General features: G+C 34.8%; 1 protein-coding gene across 3 annotated transcripts in view; it reads right to left on the reverse strand.

Moving 5' to 3' along the window:
* The window catches only part of ZBTB20 (zinc finger and BTB domain containing 20), a 785615-nt gene that overhangs the window by 471544 nt on the left and 294913 nt on the right, over positions 1 to 19158 (reverse strand). For all 3 annotated transcript variants that reach the window (XM_043595979.1, XM_043595980.1, XM_043595985.1), the window contains one exon: positions 8552 to 8625. The gene's annotated coding sequence lies outside the window, so the exon portion shown is untranslated. The remainder of the gene's footprint in view (positions 1 to 8551; positions 8626 to 19158) is intronic.

The raw sequence follows: 19158 nt of genomic DNA on the forward strand, positions 1-19158 counted from the left end.
CATGTCTGAGTGGGAGCTGCCATTAACAAGTGTTTCAAATATCTTCCTCTTCTTTCCCTTTTTCCCTCCCTCTTTCTGTCTCTGTCTCTCCTACTTTTACCAAGAAGTTCACTTCTAATGTAGTTCTCAGTGGTCATTAGAAAACAATCTAACAATTCATAAGTATGTTTGGATTTTCAGTTTTGTGCTTTTTTTAGAAGCAGTAACAATGAGTTCTTTCATTAACCTATATCTCTGATCAGGCTTATAAGGCTTCAAATAAGTTAATCTTGAGAAGGAAAACATAAAACTTCTTCCTTCTTATTGGCCTCATAAACACAATAATTTTATTTCTTTTACTTTTCAAAGGTGTGTTCAAGTATGGTATAGCTTAGCAGTATCATTGTCTATGATGTGATTGGGGTCTTGCACACAGACGCACAGTGAGTCGAGATAATGTGGAGATGAAAGACTAATGTCATAGATTTGACCTATCTTCCCAGCTCCTCATTTCTCAAAGAAGGAAACATATACAGGGCATTGCTTTTATTTCTAGACAAGGTGATACAACTTAATTATAAAAGCACCCTTCTGACACACTCTCTTCCTTCTTGGGAAGTTTATGAGAGCATTCATTACAATTCTACTCTGTCAGATAAAGAGCTGAGGTGTGAAGACCACAGAAGACTAAACAGCATCCAGAAAAACAGACTTGAAGGTTGGTGGAACAATGGAAAGAATACCTGGGATCAGACAGATCTGTGTTTGAATTCTAGTGAGGTTTTTACTAAGATGTGTGGGCAATTTCATCTCACTGAAACTAGGTTTCCTAAATTTTAAACTAAGGATTATAACATTGATCTTGAGGTACTTGAGGGAATTAAATGTGAAAAGATTTAAGCAGAGAGGGCACCTGCTAAATGTAACTTTCTTTCCTTCCTAACTCTTTTCAAAGTTTGAACTATTAGAGAACTAATGACCTATGTGACCACATGAGCTAAGGCAATAACAAAATGCAATAGATAAAAACACCAAGCAGGAGATAGTACAGAGTTTGAATCAGTTAGGCCTGGCATCAATACAAACTCACTTACTGGCTTTGCAATCTTGGATGTTACTTAATGTTTCTGGAGCTCAGTATTCTCATTATAAAATGGAAATGATTCCTACTTTGCAGGGTGGTTGCTGAGTGTGGTAGCAAGGATTAAAGACAACTTTTATAAAGCATCTGGTACATTAAGTAAACAGATTGTGAGTAATACATATTGTTCAGATTTTTATTAATTAAAGCTTGTCTATAGACTCATCTCCTGTACTTAATATTCCTTTTTCCACCCAAGACCTTGAAAGGGTGATTGTAGGGGTGCTGATCACTGATTAGCTGGTTGAGCTGTGTTAATCTAGCTCCTAAGAATTAGGGTTACAGTTCCAGCCTTGCCATTAACTATTTAACTGTATGTCTTAGATACGACTTCTAGGCCTGAATTTTGTTCATCTCTAAAATGAGGAGGCTGGAACAAATAATTCCTAAGGTTCCCTGTTGCTATAATATTTTATGATTATAGTGTCTTTTTATTGAGTTATAGCAGATAAATCCTCATATCTTTAGAGCTTAACCTACTTCTCTATGGTTTAATTTTCACATTCCCTCTACTGTATTTATTTTCTCCCTCCCTTCCTTTCCTTTCTTCCTTCTTTCCTTTCTTTCTTTTCTTTTCTTTTTCTTTTCTTTTCTTTTCTTTTCCTTCTCTTTATTTCTTTCTTTCCTTCCTCCCTTCCTTTTTTCTTCAAAAGGGGATAATTTCTATCTATATTGGTTTTCAAGCAAACCAATATCTCCATCTTGACTTAGTGGTATTCCATGATATTAATGCATCATACTTTAATATAATCTGGATTTGGGGGCACGTGCATGGCTCAGTAGGTTAAGTGTCTGACTTTAGCTAAGGTCATGATCTCGCGGTTTGTAGGTTTGAGCCACGTGTTCGACTCTGTGCTGACAGCTGACAGCTCAGAGCCTAGAGTCTGCTTCAGATTCTGTGTCTCCCTCTCTCTCTGCACCTCCCCCACTCAGTCTCTGTCTCTTTCTCTCTCAAAAATAAATAAACATTAAAATAAAATAAAATAAAATAATAAAATAAAATAATTTCGATTGTGTTTAATCCAGAATTCAGTAATATTATAGGTAGCAATAATGAGGATAATGATGATACATGTCAAGCCTTCCTATGCCTCCAGGCCCCTGGTCATTGCACATAATAAAATATACCAAAATTAAAAATAAGATTAAGGGGGCGCCTGGGTGGCGCAGTCGGTTGAGCGTCCGACTTCAGCCAGGTCACGATCTCACGGTCCGTGAGTTCGAGCCCCAGGTCGGGCTCTGGGCTGAGGGCTCAGAGCCTGGAGCCTGTTTCCGATTCTGTGTCTCCCTCTCTCTCTGCCCCTCCCCCGTTCATGCTCTGTCTCTCTCTGTCCCAAAAATAAATAAACGTTGAAAAAAAAATAAAAAAAAATAAGATTAAGGTTTAACAGATAAAAATACATCCTAGGAGTAAAACACATTTTTGGTACTCATTCCGACATTATGCAATAAGCACTTAAAAATAAACAAAAATAAGAGCTTCATTAACCAACAACAGAATCTTAACAATTATTAACTAGAAAAGAAATAAAATTAACTTGACCTTATCTTAGAAGGTTGTCAGAAATCAACTTTGGTTATGTAGATGGGAAATATGTTGTGAACTATTAGACCTTAGTTTCAGAAATCCAAACCCTCCTCAAACTCAGAAGTGAACCTTCAGTTAAGATTCGAAATAAATGTATAGATTCTATGAGCTTGTGCATAGTATTTACTTTTGAATTATTTTCATCTTAGTCTATTCAATTAGAATATACATTATATATTATATTTACTTATTTATTTTATATGTACATCTATTAATGTGTTTTTCCAGTGTATTCAAAATAAAGTCCAAACTCCTCACCCTGGCTACTCCTCTGACTTCACTTCCAATTACTCTCCTCCTTTGTCTACTTTCCTCTAGCCACTCTGGAATTCCTTTATTTCCTTGAATACACAAAGTTTGTCTTTGCCTGAAGGCATTGTCCATGCTGTTTCTGTCTGGAGCTTTCTCTTCCTTCCATGTTTCTACCCCCACTCCAAATTCTTCACCTGCCTGATTCTTCCTGTGCTTCAACTATCAACTTAAATGACACTTTCTATCAGAATTTTTACCTAAGCACTCAATGGATAGTATAGCAGATTTTCTCCATGCATTATAATCTTACATACTTATTTCCTCTTTTCATGAACTAAAACTTGTAATTTTGTAATTATTTGTTTACTTATTTAATGTCTGATTCCTTTAGGAGACTATAAATTCCATGAGAGCCTAAGGGATCACTTCTATATTCCCAGGATTAAGCATGGTTGGATAATGAATTAATGATTCTATTGTGGTAGATTGTGTAGAGTTTAGAAATGTTAATTAAATATGGACTCTATTCCCAAAGAATTTATTTTCTAGTAAAAGGATAAAGCATACACATAAGTGTTGTTAAAAAATATAGAAAGTAATTCGTGTCTCAAAAAAAAGTGTAGGTAAATGCTACATTAGTTTCTTAGGCTATTGTGAAAAATTACCAAAAACCTGTTGCCTTAACAGAAATATATTCTTTCAGAATTTTGAATGCTAGAAATCCAAAACCAAATTGTCAGCAGAGCCACTACAGTGTTAAGTGAGTTTGGTAAGCAGGGGAGAGTGGATTATTTCTGGCTACATCAAGGAGGGAAGGTTTCATGGCATTAACAGTATTTAAAGTAGACCCGGAAGGATGGGTTAGATTTGCACATGGAAAAACAGAATAATGGCCATTCCAGATGGCAAGAACAATATTAATAAAGGAGGGGGGAGGGGATAGTGAGGAAATTTGGCTCGAGTCTGAGGTATATTAAACCACAAGATTAAGTCAGAAATGAGGTTAGAATTAGATTTTAGATGGTCATGAATACTGGTTAGAAATTGTTTGGTAATTAATCTAGAATTACTAAAGTTTTGTATGAACAGAGGTGACATAATCTTAGAACTCCTGCTTCAGGAAACCTAATGAGGCAGCAGTGTTTAGGATGAGCTGGTCTTCCTTCCCCCATCTCTCTTAATTAGAAGATAGATCATTGCAGGCAAGAGAAGATGAAAGCTTAAGGCAGAGGTACCAAGGAAGAATTAACAAGACTTGGCCACTTATTGGACACCTGGAGGATGGTGGAAAGTAAGAATGATATATTTTGAGTCAAGATGACCTGGGTAGTTGAGATGAAAAAAATTAGTATAGTCAAAAAGAGGATGATTTTTAAATAGAAGGATAAATTCAATTTTGATATACTGACTCTGAGGTTTACATAAGGACATTGGAAATATAGGACTGCAATTTGGGAGAAATACCACGACTAGAGATACAAATGTGTGAGTTATCAGTAGTGAAATGACTGAAGTCATGCAACCCTGGAAAGCAGTGTCAAGTTATGGGAAGAGTATGAATGTGGGGTTTGACAGATATATTCACATTCTATCCTTTATATTATCTGCTGTATGACCTGGGACAAATTGTTTAATCCCTCCACTTTCTCAAATACACGGGGTGGGGGGGATAATATTATCCTTTAGTTAGGATTATAGGATTTAAGTATCTAAAAGGACCTATCTTTTTAAGATATGCTTTCATATTTTGGCGGCATGATTCCCAGTAAGAAATATATTTATTTTGCAATCCATTATCTTAAAAATTTGTAATACACTTTTTATCAATTTTTCCCTGTGATACTATTTCATTAAAAGTATATTGACTGTGATCTTTCAATTGATTCCATGACATATGAATGAGTTGCAACCCACGCTTTGGAAAACACTGGTTCCAACCAGTATCCTATACTCAGATCTCACCACTACTATTCACTGTTCCCTCAACTTGTATTTTTGTTACTTCCTCTACTTGGGCTACTTAATATCCTGTAATTTCTTGATAGTCCAGAAGAAATGATAACTATTTACTTACTCCACTGCACCCACATAACATTCTATCTTTAAGAAAGACATATCTATTTTCCAAACAGATTATGAACTCTTTGATGATAGGAACTATATATTATTTACCTCAGTAAGATGATTTGTTCATAAGGGGCACAGAATAAATTTTAATTTATTATTATAGAGAAAAGAGAGAAGCGGTCTGAGGAGAGAACCTTGTTGGACACTTATATCCAAGGCCCTTCCCTGGCATCCTCATGAATGCTTCAATTCTTCCTTCTCTCTACGCCAAAGCTTCCATTGAATTTTTTAAGGCAGAACACCATCTCCTCATTTGGGGCACAAAGACATAAGCCACCGATATTTGTATATAGAAACTTGAGCTTCTTCACAGTGGGGATGGAAAGGTTTGGAAGGTATAAAATAAATCTGAGGAAGAAAGTAAGATATATCCAGGACTTAGCTGTGGGTAAAATAATAGAAAAGTTCCTACACTGGTCTCTTTGGATTGCTAAATGACAGAATCCAATAAAGGCAACCTGAAATAAATTACAAGGCAAGTAATTCATTTTAAATTATTAAAGTTTATTTCATTTTTTTTCAGACCCTGAAAAACTTTTCTCTGACAGAAATGACCCCTGGCAACAGTGACATTCTGACACCATGTGTGATGCACTCACTTGGGAAGTCTGAATTCCATGTCACAATGGCTCTGTTCAGATTACTGGTTTTATCATGCCTATAAGCACAATTAAACTACTGAAGTTTCCAATGGTCTTCTGTCCACTTAGTAAATCATCATAAAGAATATTAAGTCAACCAAATAAATTTGCTTCCATGTGACTCACTGTACAACCGGAGGCATGATATCAAAATGTATAAAAAAATGAAAAAAAAAAAAACTTTTGTTAACAATGAATGTTTTCAGAATACCCATATATATTAATTTTGGGCTAGTCAGTGGAGGGGACTAACAGTTCAATGGGTCTCATAAAATGAGCCTAAGGCAATTTGTTCCTTAGAAACACTGTTCAGGCCCTGAGTACAGAGGAAAGATCAAAACCCCAGAGTCTAAATTTGGGTTGACTCTCAGGCCTAGATGTCTAAAGGGTGATCTGCACTGCTGGTCATTATGGTTTGGGTAATTTACATGCCCTACCCTGGGCCTCAATTTATTTATTTCAAAATGAGATTATTGGACTTCTACTTACAGACTTTCTACCTGTAATGTTTGATGAAGCTCTACCTTAAAATCCCTTTCACCTCAATTATTAATCTTAAAAAAACGTTAAATGTGTTTACAAAGTTCTTTGATGTCCTTAAACGTTATTCAACATGATAACAGTACAATTCACTAAGCCTAAATTTTATCATTTTAGTTTTGCCTCAGAGGCCACGTTTTATGAAAGCCTTAATTTGCATCACCAGCAGCTGATTTAATAAAAATGAAGGGACCCCTTTTGGAAATAAATTAAAATTGGTGGGGGAGGGCAAAGAACTTTATGCAAAGAAAACACCAAAACAAACAAACAAACTCAGGAAGCTAAATTTAAAAGGGGTCAACAGGTTCTGAGTTCTAAAGAATGTTGTGGTCTTATTAGTGCTGAGAAACTGGTCCTGGCTTTATATGCATGAGAGTTGAAGTTTCTAATCACAACTTAGACCAACGGGTGAAGAGTCCATCCTGGAGTCAGGTAGATTTATCTTTGGAGACAACTCCAGTGTATGGAATGTGAGACACAACCTAAATGGAAAACTTCTGGAAACCATTTCACAGAAAAAGGATATAGTATGAATGCCCTCCTCATCCTGGTGATGAGAGAGAAGTGTAAAATCAATGAGGAGAAACACTGAGAGACTGATACCTGATGCGATATGAGGAACAGCTCATTTGCCTTTGACAAATTCCTTTAAAATTGCCTTCCTGTCAAAAACTTTCTTCAACCCCTCTCCACAATAAATGCCCTCTGAAAGAATGAATCCTGAAGTTCTGACTATTAATAAATTTTGTAATTGTATTAATAACAGTAGCTATTTCTTGATTACTATTATTATGCCAAGCACTGGAGATTACAAAAATGAATAAGAAACAGACCCTACTTTTGGAGACCTTCCTGTCTATGAGTTTGAACTGTTGTAGTTATGACAAAAACATGATAAGCATCATTTATCACTCATACTAGCCAAGCACTGTGCTCAGTGGGCAACATGCATAAGCTGTCTGTCCAGGCTCCCTTTCCATTCATCAGATACTCTGACTGTGAGATGATCTTGCTCTGTTCATGCATCATCTCTCTCCTCCCACCAAAAAAAAATGGACGTAGCAGAAATTCAGACCATAGGTAGAGATATTTCAACAACTTCCGTTCTATCTATAGTCAACACACAAGAACTATAGCCAATAGTGAAAGGGTGCAATGAACCAAAGTGAAAATGGAAGAAACCGAATCACCTTTAGCGCACTCTGTTGGACAGACATGGTGGCACTCTGAAAACCACAATGCAGTGTACCCTACATCCGGGATTCCAACAATGACTCAAGGAGATGAATGTTATTGAAGTGTTTTGAGACTCTAAGAAAGACCTTGCAATACATTAAATTGCAAAACTTAGGAAGACATCATAACCTTCTGGATTTCATTACCAAAACGTACATTTTCATCTAAAATTAAAAAAAAAAAAAGATTGACTTTTCTCCTAGTATTTCACAACCTTTGAGTGCAGCATTAAAATGCTTTTCTTTTATCCCCCACCAACTATAAGCTTCTGTTTTCTTACCCTGGGCGTCTGAATCTTTTATATGCTCGGGTTCTATTCACTGCCTGTTATTCAGACATTGAAATCCCAAGTGTTAATTGTTCTTCCAAGTACATTGACAAAACAGCAGCTAAATAAGGGTAGACCAGACTGTGGTAGACTCTGACATGCATTTATGGAACAATGGGGCTCTGAGAGACAGCCTTGTAGCTCACGGGAAGACATAAGATGTGCTATTTTGACTGCTTCATAGCAGAATGGGGAACACACGCACACAAGGGAATTATGCATTTTACTTAGTTTTGCCCAAAGTCCTCAAGGCAACAGAATCTTGTGATGTCATCATGAACTTTTTTTCTATCCATTTCCATTGACACAAAGGCTAAAAATTTCTAATGACATCACAAAGGAAAAAGGAATCTATTTTGATTCCATAAGAAATCTATTACCTTCCATGAGACTTAAACAAAAATGTGAGAATCCTTCCTGTCAGGGTGTATGTCACTGTGCGGATTCACAGTGGGTGACACCCTCCCTAATGCAATTCAAACCAGGCAAAAAAAAAAAAAAAAAGAGGATTCACAATTTGGGTTGAATAAAAAAGACATATTGAATATTGTGCCCAGCAAATTTTCTTTTTTTATAGAAGGAAATCATTTAAACATATATTTCTTCAGGGATATTCAAATTTTTACTCATGCTTGGTTACTATGTTACCAATGTTTTTGTCTTTTCTTGGGTTGGTCACAAAATCACAGAGAAAGAAGGTACAGGAAGCTTTCACTTACAGGAATGCAGTGCAGCTCAATCTTTTGTTTTTAAGGTGCAGTGATTTTAGTCTCTAAATGTAACTTCAGGCAGTCTGAAAAGAAACAGGTTAAAATCTCTTTCAGTTATAATTGGTATTTCAGATTTAATTAAAAATTAAACTTTCATAATGTTTCACCATCCAAAGCAATGCATTATCAGTCAAGCGTGGCTTTTTTTTTTTCTGTTAAGGAAAAAAAAAAACCCTCTTCCCAGACTAGTTTTTTAATGAAAAGAAAAGGATCTAAAGAGTAAAAAAGAAAAAAAAAAAAAAAGCAATTCTGAAAAACAAAATATGCCTCCCTGTTTAGGACTTCATAATGATACGACTAGAAGCTCAGTACCTCTGAATTTTAGCTAAATTCTATCTGATTTTTTTAAAAAAACTCCTAAACAACAATTTCACACCCTAAAGATTACATAAAATGTTAATTTTAGAGAATAAAGAAGAAAATCTATTATCTGAATACACATGTTGAAGGGAAATTAGGACTTGACATAGAATTGGAAAAAAATGTTAGATCTACTACTTTCAAGGGACTGAATTGGTGGTGGGGCAGATGGTAAAGTAGAGGTAAATGGACATATTTAGCAATACAAAATGCCCACTGCAGTGTATTGTGGGTTTGGCATGCCGTATACCACATCATCTATACGTATATCTCATCACATGCAGCTACTGCTCTGTGAAGCAGCACGGGAAGACCCTCAGGATTTGAACCAGAACTTCCTGGTTTAAGTAACTGAACCACATTTCTTAATATGTATTTCCAATCTTCAGATTGAGAGTCCAGGCATTAAAATCTCCAACTACGTCATAAATATTTGTGCTTAGAATGTCACACTATTTTTTCAATCCTTTCTTTCTTCATTCGACACCATCTCTAAATAAGATAACAGCTAAAAAAAAAAAAAGAAACAGACTAGATTAAGTCATCCCTATTTTTAGCTTTAGATAACTGACACTACAGGATTTAGAAAAACATAGCTTTTTTAGTGTGAAATGAAGATAATACAATTATCTTTCGTTTACTTCACACCATGGCAGTACATTTTTTATATATTTGTAGCACTAAATGCGGTATGTTTATGTCCACTTTCACATTAGTGCAAGGTAATATTTTAGTATCTCCACATATGAGAGCATGATCATAAATCACCCCTGAAATTGCCTCTATTATTAGAAATTGCATCTAGTTCCAACTTATGAATTCTATTTTCTTTTTCCCTTGAAGTATATGGAGGAATATTTTAGGTATTGTGTCTACTTGATATATATATAGATTTTAAATGCAAACTGGTTGAGATTCACAAAATCCATCCATGAATGGATCAGAAAAAAAAATCACTGACATTGACTAACTAAACTTTTCCCCTGCTTCTCACATGCCTGAATTAGACTAAAAACGCACCAGTGTAAAGACAGAAATTATGGAGGCGTCACCAGGGACAACTGAATGAGAGGAGGGGAGTGCACATATTTCCTTATAAGGCAACAAAACATTCATAAAAGAAACTGACAAAAATAACTCATGCTCAGAATTATATGGAATAACAATAATCCTCGATAAATGATTCAGAAATATAGAAACTGCCCACCTCTATATAAATCTGAACTACCGATTGGTATTGTTCTACTCACCACTCAAACAAGGTTAGTGAAAAACTGATTCACTATCTAGTTCATGCAATAAAATGTGATGAAAACTAGGCTGCATATTTATGTATAAACTATTTAACTGACAACTAGCAGTTCAATTTAATCAGTCAGATTTCCTTTTCCTCAATTCACCAGATGTTGAGTCAACCGAACTATCAGTTCAAAATAAGAAAGTAATTTCTATGAACAGACTGTCTGCTATGTTACATTCTCCTCCTTCCTCATGTATTCCTCCTCTTTGACCTTTCTCTTCATTTCTGTTTCTGCATGTTTCTTCCTTACTTTCACTTTCTTCCTTATTTTTTTCCCTCTCTTTTTTTTCCCCTTGGTGAGGGTAATGAAGCTCAAAAATAACATCTTGTATCCTGTTGAGGGAAACTTGGTCACAACTATCCTTCCAGATGACAAACTCATTCTTAAATGTCTGTTTCTCAATCCAAAGAAAACAGAGCAATTGAGAAAATAGAGACGCAACATCACTTACCACTACCAACACCACCACTTTTAATTCCCATGCTACATTCATCACAAGGAGGACTAAAGTTTATTTATATTATCCCCTAACCTCAAATAGGACCACAAATAAGACTAATAACAGGACCATTTTGTGGCACTCAGGCAAACGGCTGGGCAAAACAGATGGATCTTACTTTGCGCCAGGACTCAAAAAATACAGTCGCCAACTCACTGTTGGCGACTACATATCTTGGCCCAAAGATGGACCTGGAAGTGGGACCAGTTGTCTTTGATATGAATACTGCTCCTATTCATATCTGCCTCATGAGATAATCATTAACGCTGTCACTATGTAGTGGGGTTAAGTATTGGATAGAAACTGGAAAAACGGTCATCAAGGAAGTGAAATATTCTGAAGGCATGTCGGATTAGATTAAGGAGCACAGAGTCAGGGCTGGAACACTTTTGGCACTACTGTCCACTTTTCAACTTCCTGGTTTTTTTTCAAGTTCAGTACTGTACACGGTACCCACCTTTAAAATAGTAGATTTCCAGAGTATGTGTCAACAATAAGAATATTTTGTTCTTGACATTTCAGGTTCTAAAATCTGCTAATTTTTTTTTAAGTCACCGAGATCGACCTCGGTCATTATTAAAATTGACCACCAGTGTTAGACTTCTTTAATCAGGACAAAACTATGTAAGGCTTTATAGATTACAGTCAACACCCAGTGATGCACTGGGAAACAGCTCAGTCAGTAATCAATGCAAATTACAAAGCCCGGAAGAATGCTTCTCTTGGCAGAGACCCTTTAGCAAAAGAGTTGTGCATTCTGCACTAGTTAGAGATTCTGAATGGCTTTCCAGAGAAGTAGCAAATGCATTATATTACAGTAACCTATCCTGTAACTCAGGAGTCCAAAAAACAAAGCCCTAGACAATAAAGAAAACTGAAGGGGGGTAAGGAGCTATAGATCTTAACACTGACTAGTAACAAAGGGCTGCTTCTGACCACACTCTACTTTTTAAAAATCTTCACATGCATACAAGTTTTAGGCATCACCAGGTTCACAAAACTTCAAGAAAAGAACAACAAAGCACTCCAGTTTAGGAGGTCTATGCTAATTCAGGCATTTCTCTTAATGTTCTCTCAACGATTCAGCATCGATTGTATCTTGGTCAGATCATTTTTGAGAGTTTATTCACCTATGATTTATCCATTCTGACACTGCTCAGATGATTTTTAAGAAACAAACCCTGTCTGTGGTCAGTGTAGAGGGAAATTATAATATTTTAAATATTTCTCTTAGTCTTTTTTTTCTTTTCACTTAAAAATTTTTTTATTATGGAAAATCTCAAGCACATGCAAGAGTAGAGAGCTTAGTAAAATGAGCTACCATGTACTTACTCATCACCCATGGTCCATCTTTTTTTAATCTATACTCATCCACTTTTTCTTCTATCAGCTCATTTTAATGACAATTCCAGATATCATATCATTTTATCCACAAATATGTTAGTATGTAGTACTAAAAAATAATGACTTCTGAAAATCATAACAAATATCATCATACCGTGTCAAAAATAATAGAGATTCTTTAATTTATTAAATATCTTAGGTCAAATGATTGAATTTTAAATGCTTTTTGTTCTTTGTTCATTTTTATGACTGGTTTGTTTGAATTAGGATCTAAATAAGATCCACATTACATTTAAGTCATAACTCTCTTTGAACTGATAAATCCCTCATTTTTTTTATTTTAACTTTTTATTTTGGAACAGTGTCATGCTTATGGAAAAGTTGCAAAGATACTTCAGAGAATTCCTGTATTTTCTTCACTACCTAACATTAACATCTTATATAACCGTGGTAAATTTGTCAAAGGAAGAAATTAACATTGGTACAATACTATTAACTACATACTTTATTCAGATATTACCTGTTTTCCCACTAATATCTTTATTCTGTTCCAAGGGTCTAATTCAGGATACCACACTGCATTTGGTTGCCTTTTCTCCTAAATCTTCTCTAATCTGTGAAAACTTCTCAGTTTTTTCTTGTTTTTTTTTTTTTATGACCTTGATAGTTTTGAAGAGTGGTGGTGGGATAATCCTCAATTTGGATTTGTCTGATGTTTCTCATGATTAGGTTGGGGTTATAGTTTTAGAGAAGAATGCAAATGAATGAAGAGCTCTTCTTGTAACATCCTATCAGGGGGTACATGATATCCATATGACTTATCACTGGGGATGTTAATCTTGGTCATTTGGTTAAGGGAGTGTCTGCCAGGTTTCTCTTTCCTTAGTTTTAATTAGCATAATTTCATGATTTTAACAGTCTATTGAGGTGTAATTTACATAACATAACATTCATCCTTTTAAGTGTACAGCTTAAGGATTTTAATAAATTTACAGTGATCATCACCATAGTCCAGTTTTAGAACATTTTTGTCATCCCAGAAAGATTCCTCATGTCCTTAGTCAACCCACTCTTACCCCAACCCCAGACAATAACTAATCAGCTTTCTTTATACCTTTACCTTTTCTTGACCTTTCATATAAGTGCAATCATACAATATGTGGTGTCATGCATGTGGCTTATCATACTGTTTTTCAGAATCTTCTATGTTGTGGTATGTAGCAGTGGCCCATTCTCTTTCATTAACAAATAGTATTCTATTGTGCAGGTATACTACATTTTGTTCATCCATTCATCAGTAGGTGAACATGCAGATTGTTTTTAGTTTTTGACTATTATGAATAATTCTGCTCTGAATGTTGACATAGATACAAGTCTGTGTGTGGACATATGTTTTCATTTTTCCTGAGTAGATATCTAGAAGTGAAATTTCTGGGTCATAAAGGTAACTTTATTTTAACTTTTTAGAATGGTTAAGCCATTTCCCAAAGTGGCTGTACCATTTAAATTCCTACCAGCAATGGGGTGCCTGGGTGGCTCAGTCAGTTAAGTGTCAGACCTCAGCTCAGATCATGATCTCGCAGTTCATGAGTTCAAACCCCAAGTTGGGTTCTGTGCTGACAGCTAAGAGCCTGGAGCCTGCTTCGGATTCTTTGTCTCTCTCTCTCTCTGCCCCTCCTCCACTTATGCTCTGTTTCTCTCTCTCTCAAAAACAAATAAGCATTAAGAAAAATTTTAATTCCTACCAGCAGGTTCCAATTTCTCAGCATCTTCACTAACACTTGTTACTACATGTCTATTTTTATTGTATCCACTCTAGTTAGTGTAAAGCAGCATCTCCAATGGTTTTAATATCCTTTTTTCTAAGGATTGATGATAATAGGTATCTTTTCATATTCTTATATCTTCTTTGCTGAAATATTTATTCAAACAAATTTTTAATTTGGTTGTCTTTTTATTATTGAATTAAAGAACTCTTTATATATTATATGAGGACAAAAATCCTTTATCAGATATATATTTGCAAATAATAAATCTTGCAAATATTTTCTCCCATTCTTTTCATTTCTTTAGTGGTAGATTTTGAAGTATAAAAGGTTTTAATTTTATTGAAATCCAAATTATCAAGGTTTTATGTTCTGTATCATGCTTTGCTGCCTTATCTAAGAACACTTCTAACTCAGGCCATGAAGACTTTTTTCCTGTTTTCTTATAGAAATTTTATAGTTCTAGCTCTTACATTTAGGTTCATGATCCATTTTGAGTTAATCTTTATGTGGGTATGAGATCAGGACATAAGGTTATTTTTTTCATATAGGTCTAGCACCACAGATATTTATTTTTATTGCATATAGTCTTAGTGCCAATTGTCCTAACACTATTTATTTAAAAGCAAAAATAATACAAAAAAAAACCTTATTCCTTCCCCCATCAACTTGCTTTGGCACCTTCATCAAAATCAATTGACCAAAAATATAAAAGTTAATTTTCTGAACTTACAATTTCATTCCATTGACTTATGTGCCAGTACTATATACTCTCTTCCTTACTACAGTTTTTATAGTAAGTTTTAAAAACAGGAAGCACAGGTCATCTACCTTTGTTTTCCTTTCCAAAATTATTTACACTGTTCTAGGTCCTTTGCATTTTCATATAAAGTGAAAATTAGGATCAGCTTGTCAATTTTTACAAAAATGCCTTTATTCTTTTTGATGCTATTGTTTTTAAATTTTACTGTTCACTGCTAGTATACTGAAATACAATTAATTTTTGTATAATGCTCTGGTATCCTGCAAACCTGTTGAACTAATTTACTTGTATGTGAATGCATTCCTTAAGCTTTTCTACATAGCTTGTTTTCTGCAAGTAAAAAGTGGTAACTTTTTACTGTCTAATATGGATAACTTTGATTTCTTTCTTTTCTGTTCTTTCTTTTAACTCCTTCCCTTGCTTTCTTTCCTCTCTTTTCCTATTTGTTTGTTTGTTTGTTTGTTTATTTTTATCTTTCTGGAAAAAAAACCCAGTAAAATGTTGAATAGAAGAGATGAGATCTGACAACCATGCCTTGTTCCCAATCTTAGGATTAAACCAGAGTTTATGAGGGTTAAATGTGATGTCAGTTGTAGATTTTGCATAGATGCCCTTTACCAGGTTACAGAAGTTCTCTTCCAGTCCTGGTTTGTTGAAAGTTTTAGTCATGAATAGACAGTAGATTTTCTCAAATATTTTTTGTGTATCTATTGTGATAGTCATAGGGTTCTCTCCTTATTCTACTAATATGGTATATTGCATTAATTAATTAATTAATTACTGAATGTTTAACCAGCCTTGTACTCTTAGGAAATATCCTACTTGGTCAGGGTGTATAATACATTTACAGATTGCTGTATTTGGTTTGTGAAAATTTTGTTGAGGATTTTGATGTCTAAATTCATGAGGGATAATGGTTTCTTTTCTTACAATGCATTTGTCTGGCTTTGATATCAGGATAATATTATTGTCATAGAGTGAATTGAAAAAGTGTTCCTTCTTTCTCTATTTTCAGAAGAAGTTTGGTGTTGTTTCTCTTTAAATATTGGATAGGATGCAGTGAAGACATGCATCCAGATTTTTCTTTGTGGGATGATTTAATAAGTTTCTTTCTTTACAATTATATATCTATTCAGATTTTCTATTTCTTCTTGAATCAGTTTCAGTACTTTGTGCATTTTTGGCAATTAGATGATTGTACCTAAATTGTCTAGTTTCTTGAATATATTTGTTCATAGTATTACCTTTTAATCTTTTTAATTTTTAATTTTTTTAGGGTTGGTAGTGATGTCACACTTTTATTCCTGATTTTGGTAATCTGTTATCTTCTCTACTTTTCCCTCCATCATTCTAGTTAAATGTCTGTCAATTTTGTTGTGCTCTGCAAAGGATCAACTTTTATTTTCATTGGTTTTTCTCTATCATTTTCTTGTTTTCCATTTCATTGATTTCTGGCCTAATCTTTATAATTTTCTTCTTGATTTGCATTCCGTTATATATTTATGCCATGTCTGCATTTATCTACATAATAATATTATATAAGTGCAATTTATTTCTTTGGGTGGGTTTTAATTATTTTTGTCATTTCCCTCAACCTAAAGGATTTTCTTCAGTATTTCTTATAAGGCCGGTCTGCTAGCAACAAATTGCCTCAGTCTTTGTTTATCTTGGAATATCTTTCTTTTATCTTCATTTTTGAAGAACAGTTTTGCTGAATATAAAATTCTTGATGGTCACTTTTTAAAAATCTTTTTTCTTTCAGCCCTTTGAATATGTTGTCCCTCTGTCTTTTGACTTTAATTGTTTCTGATGGGAAGTCAATTTTTAGAGTGTTGTTTCCTATAGTAAATGAGTCTTTTTTTCTCTTGCTTCTTTCCAGAATTTCTCTTTTTCTTTGGCTTTAAAAGTTTGACTAGCATGTGTCTATGTATGGATACTTTTGCATTTATCATACTTGGAGTTTGTGGAGCTTCTCATATGTGTAGATTAATGTCATTCATCATATTTGGCAAACGTTTGGTCATTATTACTTCAAAAATCTTTTTTCTGCTTTTTCTCCTTCTTTCCTCTTCTCCCATTACACACATGTTAGTATTCCTGAAGGTATCTCAGATCTCTGAAGCTCTGTTTATTTTCTGTTTTTTTTTCTTTCTGTTTTTCAGATTAGAGAGTTTCTACTGATTTATCTTCAAGTTCACTGATTCTTTCTTCTGCTATCTCAAATCTGCTGCTGAGTTCCTCCAGAATATTTTTCATTTCAATTTTCATGCTCTTAAACTCCAGAATTTTTGTTTCTTTTAAAAATAATTTCTGGAGTGCCTGGGTGGCTCTTTGAGTTAAGCATCCAATTCTTGATTTCAGTTCAGGTCATGGTCTTATGGTCATGGGATCAGGCTCTGCAACAGGCTCCGTGATAAGCATGGAGCCTGCTTGCAATTCTCTCTCCCTCTTCCCTTCTCTGGCATGCTCTCTCTCCCTCAAAATAAATAAATAAACATTTAAAATTATTTTAAAAATTCTATCTTTATATTGATACTCTTTATTTAAAAAGTAATTATACTAATATTTTATTTAATTATTTAACATGGTTTTCTTTAGTTATTTGAGTATACTTACAATAGCTGCTTTCAAGTCTTTGCTAAATTTGACACCTGCTCTTCCCCCTCCAACCTAGAGATAGTTCTATTAACTACTTTCATAACTGGGTTTTAGTTACACTCATTTCCTTACATATCTGATATTTTTTTCCTTGTAAACTGACATTTTATACAATATATTATAGCAACTCTAGCTTCTGATTTTTCCTTCCAGGGGCTTGTTACTTATTTGTTTATTTAGTGACTTATCAATCTAATTCTGTGTGGTCTGTCTCCCTCAAGCTTTGCAGCTGCTGATGTCTCTGGTCAGTTTTTGTAATTCTCATTTTCATTTTTTAGGTAAACCTTGCCCCTATGTCAGTACAGTTTGTAATTCACATCTAATAATTTGTCCTGGAGGCAATAAGCTAACATTCCTTTGCTGATAAATATATGTATGGGATGGAAATGCATTCAAAGCTCAGACAGTTTAACATGTTTTCCTTGAATCTTACTTTTCACTGGCATTCCTCTTCTCTTTGCACAAGGCTCTAGGGTCAGCCTTGGGTATGTGGATACCTTGGACCCTCTCTGGTTTGTGACACCTAGGGGCATGTGGTTTTTCATGTTCTACTCCATCAAGTCAGGATGATGTGAATTTTCATGGCTTGGCCTGTCCTGGAAGATCTATTGTTGTCAATGGAGTTTGGGGAAGGGTAAGTAGTGGAGGTAGTCCCAGCTAAAATACCAGATCTCACTTATGCCTGTTGTCTCACCACAATTTTTAATATGGCCCCTTTTACTCTCAGAAGTATCCAGTTTGGGTGATATAATTTATGATCTCCTTTTATATAGTGAGCATAAAAAATTATGATATTCCTTCAACAGATAACCATTGCCTAATTCTTTTCCTTGTAATGCAAGATTTGGAGGCACAGCTGCAAGGGTGTGTATGGGTGGGTGGGGAGGTCCAACTGCCATTGAATGAAAGTTTCCATGATGGTTACATGTATATAGCAAATCCTCAATTGCCTGTTCTACTACATTTCTAAAAGGTTTAAAAGTTTTGGAGATTAAGAATGTCTGTCAATCATGAGGATTGGGAGGGAATTGGAGGATGAGGGTGAAGGGACAATACCTCCCTTATGGGAATTCTGCATGACTTTTTTAAAATTTTATTTTATTTTTTTTTTAATTTTTAAAATGTTTTTTATTTATTTTTGAGACAGAGAGAGACAGAGCATGAGCATGGGAGGGGCAGAGAGAGAGAGAGACACAGAATCAGAAGCAGGCTTCAGGCTCTGAGCTGTCAACACAGAACCCGACGTGGGGCATGAACTCATGAACCGTGAGATCATGACCTTAGCTGAAGTCGGACACTTAACTGACTGAGCCACCCAGGAGCCCCAATTCTGCATGACTTTATAGACCTGAGGGAAATCAGTCATGGAGAGGAGCTAGAATTACATGTTTCAAAATGGATTGCTAGAAAATTTGGAGCTGGACTGAGCTAGAATAAACCCATTCCAAGCAATTATGGAGAACATGCCATCTAGATTTAATCTCATACAAAGTAGTAGCTCCAAGATCTCTATAAAGAGGCCCAAATACTGAAGTGAATCAAGTTAGTATTTTCCAACTATTCACTCATAGTTTCCTGGCATGGCCAATCCATATTTCCTCAGGAACATACCAAAGGAATATACTTCTCTGGGAGCTTAAACACTCTTGTAAATCAGAAAGTTCCCATATTGAAATAGGGAGCAATATGCACTTTAAAAATGATTTTTCCTTTACATAATGATCCACAATAAAATTCTCTTGAGAATAGATTCTTCTAGAGCATTTAAATTATGAATAGATTTACAAAATCACTCATCACATAAAATGAGATAAACACATAGTATCTGCCTCTAGGATTTTCAAAACTTTTTTTTTCTAAATGGA

This window comes from Prionailurus bengalensis, chromosome C2, assembly GCF_016509475.1.
Source record: "Prionailurus bengalensis isolate Pbe53 chromosome C2, Fcat_Pben_1.1_paternal_pri, whole genome shotgun sequence".
NCBI lineage: Eukaryota > Metazoa > Chordata > Mammalia > Carnivora > Felidae > Prionailurus > Prionailurus bengalensis.